This window comes from Prunus mume, linkage group LG3 (genome assembly GCF_029339155.1).
Source record: "Prunus mume cultivar Tortuosa linkage group LG3, ASM2933915v1, whole genome shotgun sequence".
NCBI lineage: Eukaryota > Viridiplantae > Streptophyta > Magnoliopsida > Rosales > Rosaceae > Prunus > Prunus mume.
Window position 1 is genome coordinate 10,291,084 of NC_142700.1, and position 8,471 is coordinate 10,299,554.

An 8,471-nucleotide genomic window follows, 5' to 3' on the forward strand; every position below is an offset into this window, starting at 1 on the left:
GTTGTTGTATTGTTGTATTTTCCTTTCATTTGTTGTATTGTTCCCTTATCCTTGAATTTGTTGTATTGTTCCCTTTTTATTCAATCAAAAAAGCATTAAATTAAATGACTATTTATTAAAAACATTTGAGCATCAAAACAAATATTAATTCAAAAAAACCTTCATTGATTGCAAACAACACACAAAACAAACCATACATAAAAGCATAATAATAAAAAGCCTAATTCCAAAAAAAAAACCACACACAAAATGAAGCATAATTAAAAACAAGGCATAATTTCAAACAAAGCACTAATCTTGACTTCATCCATTGTGATTGCCTTTCATCTCCCACAAGTGCTCGATCAAGTCACGTTGACGTATCTCGTGAACATATGAAGATTGCATTTCTTGATACCGATCAATCATGGGGTTGTTGAATTGACCATCCCGGCATTGGTTCGGGCCCAGTGGTAGTCCATTTGGTCCAATCGGCCTTTCATATATTCTTGTCAACGATGTGTTCATTGGATCGGGTTCAAACACCTCTTGAGCATCATAGTCATACTCATCCTCCACAATCATGTTGTGAAGGATGATGCAAGTCATCATAATACTCCGCAGCACCTCCTCATCTAGCATCCGAGCAGCACCTCTAATAATTGCCCAACGAGCTTGCAAGATACCGAAACACCTCTCCACGTCCTTTCCTGTAACCTTCTTGAAAGGAAGCAAAGTTTCTTTCCTTCTCGGATTGGGGATTCGGAACTGTTTTCACGAATGTCGTCCACCTAGGATAAATTCCGTCGGAAAGGTAGTACGCACCAGTAAACGGTATTGTTGATTTGGTACGTGACTGGGGGAATGACCTCGCAGATACCTCATCGAACACTGGGATTGACCAAGGACATTGAGGTCATTCTGAGAACCGGCAACCCCGAAGAAGGCATGCCAAACCCAACAATCGAATGAAGCTACGGCCTCCAAAATTATACTTTTTTGGCCCTTCCGATTCCCGTACTCCCTTGCCAAGCAAGAGGACAGTTCTTCCACCGCCAAGTGCATACAATCGATGCTTCCAATCATTCCTGGAAACCTCGGGCCTCGCCTTTTTGTAGAAGCCGTTGCAGGTCTCTTGGCGTTGGTTTGCGAAGGTACTCCCTCGTGTACAAATTTTCCAACGTGATCACAAAATCTCACCAAGCACTCTAGGACAGTAGATTTTCCCATCCTTGCAATCTCATCCACCTGCTCTGCAGATGCCCCATAAGCAAGCATCCGCAGCAAGCCGCTTTTGCTCCGGATAAGACCTACAGCTCCAACAGATCATGCTTTTGAATGAAGTATGTGTCGTAATTACAAATATCATGCATGATTTTTTGGAACAAATGTGGTTGCATTCTATATCTTTCTCGAAACTTAGAAGCAGGATATAACGGATTTGGGATAAAATAATCCTCCATGAGATTCTTACCCCGAGACTCCCTATGTCTGTCCACATTCGGGGCACGAGGACGACGGTTTTGCCTTGATTGATCCATCATACACACCGCTGCTGCAAGCAGTAGTTCCTCTTCTTCATCGGCTTCCCGATCTTCTTCAGCACGTCTACGCCTTGTTTCTTCCCTTTGTTTCTGTTGCCTCTCCAACACCCTCAACAAGTTTGACATTGAGAGTAGAATGTGTTTTCTACAATCTGAGAAATGAAGGAATAGATAAGAGATGGTGTGAGGGGTTTGAAAATCAGGTATAGTTTATAGACGGATTTAGAAGATTGAGATGACACGTGGCACAATTTGAGAGGATGAAAATCTTATCAAAAATCTGAGATTAAATTTTTAAAAAAATATCTGAAAATGTTATCTGACATTTGACACGTGGCACATTTGTAGAGGGTGAAAATCTGATCAAAAATCTGAGATTAAATTTTTTAAAAATATCTGAAAATGTTATCTGACATTTGACACGTGGCACAATTGTAGAGGGTGAAAATCTTATCTAAAATCTGAGATTAAAATTTTTTAAAAATATCTGAAAATGTTATCTAACATTTGACACATGGCACAATTTTAAAAGGAATTTTCTTTGAATAACTTTTATTAAAATCTAAAATACTGAAAATTAACTACGAAACTTTAAATGCCGTTTTGGAAGGCCAAACGACCTCAAAATGCCAAAATCCATCATACATCACAGCAAAGCTGTGAGTTTGACTCGTGGCGTCGTTCCCTTTCCGAAATGGTATTTTGCGTCCTAATCGGAGCTCGGACGACAAATCTGCAAATTCCCACTACGTCCTTTTTCTAACTCAAGCGATAAAATCTGACATTTGTTCTACATCAGACGTGGCACAATTTTAGAGGGTGAAAATCTTATCCGAAAATTTAATTACAAAAGATTATCAAAATTAATGGTTTAAACTATAAAAAAATTGAAAATAAAGTACAATGAATAGTAATTGCCTTAGACTTGCCCTAGACTTTGCCCTTGTGGGTGGAACCACAAATGCAAAGGCTGACACTATTCACGTGAATAGTAACAGCCCTTGCTTGCCCTTGCCCTAGACTTTGCCCTTGTGGGTGGAGATGCTCTTATAAATATCCTCACCAAACTTATAATGCTCTATTTTTTTTCTTTCTTTAAAGCAAAACCTCATTCACACCAAGAGACCCACGTGCTATCGATACTCAATCGAAAATTATTTGCTCATTATCCGCATCACCTTCTGTCTGAACTTGAGGCTTGGAAGGAGCTTTGGCACCAGGAGGCTGCTTCTTCTTGATCCCACTTACAATGTCATCAATTCTGAGGAGTAAGCAAGCAGCTTCAATTTTGAGGAGTATCCCTTCATGCCAGTGCAAAGCCCATAAATAGAGCTCTTTTTGCTATTGGATCCAAATTGCTTTCCCTGACATGATAGTAAGCAGGACAACCAAATGTATGTAAATACTTGTAATCAGTACAAGGTATACCGGACCATATCTTCATGGGTGTTTTGCCCTCGTTCACAGTAGCCGGCAATCGATTAATAAGATGACATGCATAAGTAATCGCCTCAGCCCAAAACCCTTGCCTAAACCAGCATTAGACAACATTCACCGTGTTTGGGCCAGAAAAGAGGTCCACGCGCCAGCCCACTTCTCACAAGGGCCCATAAAACAGAAAAGATGAAGAACTGGGCTTCGATTCAAAAAAATAGAGAAAGCCCAAAACCTGATCAGAAGGCCCATGTCTTTTACAAAAATGGCAGACTTGTAAAAACGTCAAGATTAAATGGCAATCAACCACTTAAGTAGATCAATAAAAAATTGAAAGAAAAATTGGATTGGGCCCAGCTTCTGGCTCACCACTGATCTCAAAACCCATAGTGCAAGGTCATCATATCTTTTTGGAAAGCCTATTCTCAGAACCCACGTGACTACCTTACTTAGAAAAGTCAACAATTTCAACTATCACAAGAGAGTTGATTGGAAATTAAATGAAAGCAGGTCATTAGCAGAAAGACTTCTCTGAAATTCTGGGGCTAAAAGATCATAATCCTTTTGTATACAATTCTGCATCATAGCATGTGATCTTTCCAAGAGATAAGCAAACTACAATCTCAAAAAGATAAGTGGGAAGCAGGGAGTTGTTCAAATAGACAATCAAAACTAACCATCACAATTCTAAACTCTTACAAAGGAGCAGTTAAATTGGAAGAAAGTTTAGGTTTTCCTTCAAGAAAATAGGGAAGTGACACTATGTGAAAATTGACCTTTAGCTTCGGTGAAACTCCGTTGCTAAAGGTACCTAAGAACCGAACTATTGGGAACCGATGCATATGATATAATGATACGCTTCGGACATTCCCTGTCGCTAAAGATGATTTACTACTTCTTTCTTCCTTAGTCACCGATGCGTAAGTTGTTACCATATGCCAAAAAGAGTGTTGACCTCTGATGCCTAAACCTTAAATAGCATCAGGGAATATATCAACACGGATGCTAAATACTCATTATAGCATCAATGATTTTGTTTATACTGAAGCGTGTGCTAACTTACCACTTCAAAAAAGATGTCACTGTTGTTGCAAATTATGTTTTACGCATTCGTTTTTTGTACTTATGCTGAAGTGAAAAACCAACAAAAATTTGACTTTTTACAAATATTATATATTATTGACCTTTCAAATTATAGGCTTCGGTTCCCAAATTGTGCTGATGTTGTTTTTAATTTTTAACTTCAATTGTTATGGCAAAACTGGGATTGTTATACACAATAGACATCCTTGTTACTAATAAAGTGTAAGCAATTTCCATTTTTCACATAAATAATTTTAAATACATCCATACTTGAAATATATATATATATATATATATCCAGCACTTTCCACAAATCACTATTTTTCTAAACCCACATATGATCCATACTTGTCTATAACCAAAATACTAGCAAAAAAAAAAAAAAAAAAAAAAGGACATGTAAAATGAAGAGAGAGAATGCTTAGTACAAACAAAAAGCCAATCTTCCCATTCCTATCTTCATGTGCAAACTTCCATAGAAGAGCTCTATCAATTTCCTCATCCTTCTCCGCTATTTTCTTCTCACTATTTTCTTCTCTTTCTATTTAAGATGAACCAAAGTCAGCATAAAGAAGCATACACATATAAGACGACAAAAAACACTTTCTCCATATACTTACCAAGTGTTCTGCCCTTCCATACACAGCAGTCCCCTTTTGTTTTGTTTTTTTTATAAGCTACAAATAAAAAAATGAAAACTAAAGATAATAAAGCACAAATGATACAAACAGATGACAAAATTCCAATAAAAATAAGCATTTGACATGTACTCTCAGACTTTTGCAGTATCAAGTATAAGGCCAATATTCAATAATCATCATTCAATACATTAACCAACCTGGACATCATAGCCCCACATACATTACAGCTAAACCAATAAGGCCTGTAACAATTCCACCTTTGAAAACAGTCACCCACCTGATATATATAAGAAGTGCAAGGAAAGTGTATATAAAACAAAATTAGTGCACCTGCAGGTTTTATTCCATTGGAGCCACAACAGATACCCAAAACAGATTTGGTTTCTTTTGTCTATGAAATTTTACATTTCAAATTAACAAGAAAATAAGGTTTTGCGCAAATGAGAGAGAGAGAGAGAGAGAGATCACCAGGTACCTATAAGCTGCAGGAAAACAAGGAATTCATGACCAAAGTAAAGAACTTTTGGATTAAACGAACAAATTAAAACAAATACCTTAAAGCCATTCTTATATTTGTGCTTACTGATAAAAAAAAAAATAAATAAATAAAGCAAGCAACTATTCAATGTCTTACTCATCAAAGCGCTTGAAATCTTCCACCTTTAAGGGAAACTACTCCAGCCATTCCACATTCTTCAATATCTTTAATTTGACACAAAACGTAAGGAGATTAGGCAAACCAAACAGAGTTCCAAAAATTCACAACATCAAGCAATAGATTAAATTTGAAGAATTCATAATATTTTCAGATACAGAATTAGCCCAGCAACAATCTAAAGTCTTCGTTTGTTCACAAAACATAACAGGGTTTGTGAAGCAAAGCCCAATAGTTTAGATTTACTGTTTTAGCTACTTGCTAGATATAATTAATCAATTATCCACAACCCTTGAAGAATCCCACATAAGAAATTAATCAATACATAACTATTCCCTTCCCCCACCCCGCCCCACCCTCCCAAAAAAAAAAAAAAAAAATACAACAAAGAAACTAAGCACCAGCCTCAAACGGAAAATTAAAATCAGAAAGGAAAAAAATTATGAATCATAATCAAAACAAAGCACCTGCCTCAAACATTGTGTACAGACCTTTCATTGAACACTTGGGCAGCACCATTTTCAGGCAGATCCACACCCAGCTTTAAAAAAAAAAAAAAAAGAGGGAATAAGAAGCTGACTTTTACCTCTTTCCCACATTTCTTTCACCCAGCCTTTTCTCCAACTTCAACCAATCACATGGCACCTCTTCTAAAAACAAACCAAAGCACCATTAGATTCTGCAAAATGAATAATAAAAAATCTAAATATAAATTAAACTTTTGAAAGAATTTGAAACTTTGTAGTATCTGGTAGCACATAAATTGAAGTAATTGAAAGAAACTTTAATTTCTTCTTTGTATGTTTTCATGAAAACATTTGAATTTAGTGAAGTCTGCAGGGCCAGCTCTCATATTTATGATCACTTCAAGTTCTCTTTGTAAACTACAAAAAAAAGGTTAAAGCCAGATGAGACAGCTGCAGATCATTCAACTATACTGCATGCTCACCAGAAAAATGACCGGTAACCCCACTTTACCAATAGAGGAATTAGAACAATAAAAACTGAAAATTTCAAGATTAATTAAGCTAGAAACTGCTTAAGTCAACAAATGAACTGACAAAGGAAAAAGCCAAAAGGAAGGGTTTGCATAGTCCTAATAGTAATCACCCAATATTAGATCCATACAAAAATCAACCTTCTCAAAGCATCTCTGTTTTCATTGTTGGGTAGCTAATTAAGAAGAAAGGGGAAAATAAATTTCAATTTAAAAATAAAGTGCAGCATAAAAACAAATCTAAACTAAGTTGGGATAAATTCCCACACAAGTAGGCGAAGTTTTGCACTTACAGATGCCCAAGTCGAAGTTCCAAATCCACTTCCTCCTTGTGATCTTTGAAGAACCCCATGTCCAAGTCCAGCCTAATAATATTACTCTCTTTCTTCAGATCATCAATCTTGTTGAACTCATCATCCAGATCTTTTTGTGCAAAATCCTTCAATATTTCTCCAACCTCATGATCCACAGCACCTTTCTTGCGTTTCTGGGAATCAAATTAGGGTTGCAGCCGTGAGGTTCTGCAAGGCTAAATTGAAAGAACTTTTTTATAACATCTGGAAAATAAAAGAGCAATAAAGAGAGTTAGGGTTACCTTGCGATTGCAGTCGTGAGAGGGTTTAGGAACGAAGAGGATTTCTAGATGAGAAAGAATGAGCTCGTTTGGGGTTAAAGATAATAAAAGGGATTTGGAATCAGATAGAGCCAGAAAGGGTTTTGGGTAGAGAGAGAGTGCGTGAGCTTAGGGTCAGAGAGGGCTCTGGAAGTGGACGAAGTAACTGGGGGTGACAATTTGAGAGCGAGTGAAATTTTTGAGAGGGAGACGAAGTTTCGGGCAGAGTTTGCGAGGGAGAGCGTGAAAATTTTGGGTTAGGGTTGACTTGACTTTTGGCGTTGGAGCTAAATGTGGCGATTAAATTTATTTTTCGCACAATTATTTTACGTATTAGTATATTTCTATCATAGATGTTAAGTATAATCAATGGCATCGGTAGGAAAAATAAAAAATTTGTGCTGATGCCTTTATATACTTTTAGTCTTATTATTTATAAAATCGATGCCTAATACACTAACCGCATCGGTATTTCATTTTGATGATGCCTATGTAGTGTTGCGGAAAGTGAAATTTAGCATAGTGTGATTGTCTTAGGAACTAACTATTGATGGCTTATCTGCCAGAATTGATATAACCCCTTTTCCTTTGCATTTAAAAATGAGAGATCTTTTGAGAATTTTTGCTACCCATTATTAAAAGAATTAGAAACCCTATGCCAAAACATTTCTTATAAATATAAGAGAGGGTGAACAAAACACCAGACAATCAAATCAAACAAAGACAAAAACTCGAAATGATCACTTGATCTCTTAGAACCTTCAAACAAATCAAGCAACCAAAAGCTCATTCGAGCCACGTAAGTTAGCTATTAGAACTTCTAGTTCGTACATAAGAGAAATAAGTCATTCAAAACGAAATTTCTCTCATATAAATTTGTTCAAAGAAAAGCCAAAACAAGTAGAGTCTATGTTTTTTTTTACAAATATGAAAACCTCAACAAATTTATGGAGAGTCCCGATCAAGCTAATAGGTATCATAGTGCAGCCCAAACCAATAATCCTCAAGTCCACCATTTTTGCCCATTTCAGATCAAGTGGCTGCAACTCGCTTGTTCAAAAGCTTATGTGGCTTGAAGTAGATTAGAATTCGCCAAACTCAACGTTGGTATCGACATACCAGTTTAGCAATTGTTGTTAATAGCTCACCAAAGACATGCTTACCCAAATTCAAATGATCGAGTTTTCTACCCAGCAGTAAATGGAAGTCCAAAGATTCTTTTTGTCTTTTTAGAGTTGATTTTTCCTTTCAGCTTTGTAAAGGCACTTCGCCTAAAAACAATGCTTTATTATCTTATCATTTATTCTCGCGAACTACTAGCTTTGTATCTGTGAAAATTGTGAAGTCCTCACCACCGAGGCAAGAAAAGAACTTACTTGGGAGATATTCCTCACCCAAATTCACAATCGCTTGTTTAGAAATCAGTAACTTGGGGCGCAAGTTATCTATTCTAAGAAGTCTGCTAGGATTTTTATTGTTAAAGAGATGACATGCTCGCACACTAAAGATAGTTGACTTGTTGACC

At 36.7% G+C, this 8,471-nt stretch overlaps 1 long non-coding RNA gene across 4 annotated transcripts; it reads right to left on the minus strand.

Annotated features, from left to right (window-relative positions):
- Positions 1 to 4,246: 4,246 nt before the first annotated feature.
- LOC103325685 (uncharacterized) lies at positions 4,247 to 7,222 on the minus strand. Of its 4 annotated transcripts, none has more exons than XR_016125694.1 (6): positions 6,929 to 7,221; positions 6,627 to 6,820; positions 5,923 to 5,986; positions 4,879 to 5,383; positions 4,661 to 4,717; positions 4,247 to 4,581 (listed from the first exon to the last, which is right to left on the minus strand). It is a non-coding gene; the product is annotated as an uncharacterized LOC103325685 (long non-coding RNA). The 4 variants fall into 4 exon arrangements; XR_016125693.1 differs by having other exon boundaries at positions 4,661 to 5,163; positions 5,316 to 5,383; positions 6,929 to 7,219; XR_016125692.1 differs by having other exon boundaries at positions 4,661 to 5,383; positions 6,627 to 6,862; positions 6,929 to 7,222.
- Between the last annotated feature and the right edge of the window lie 1,249 nt (positions 7,223 to 8,471).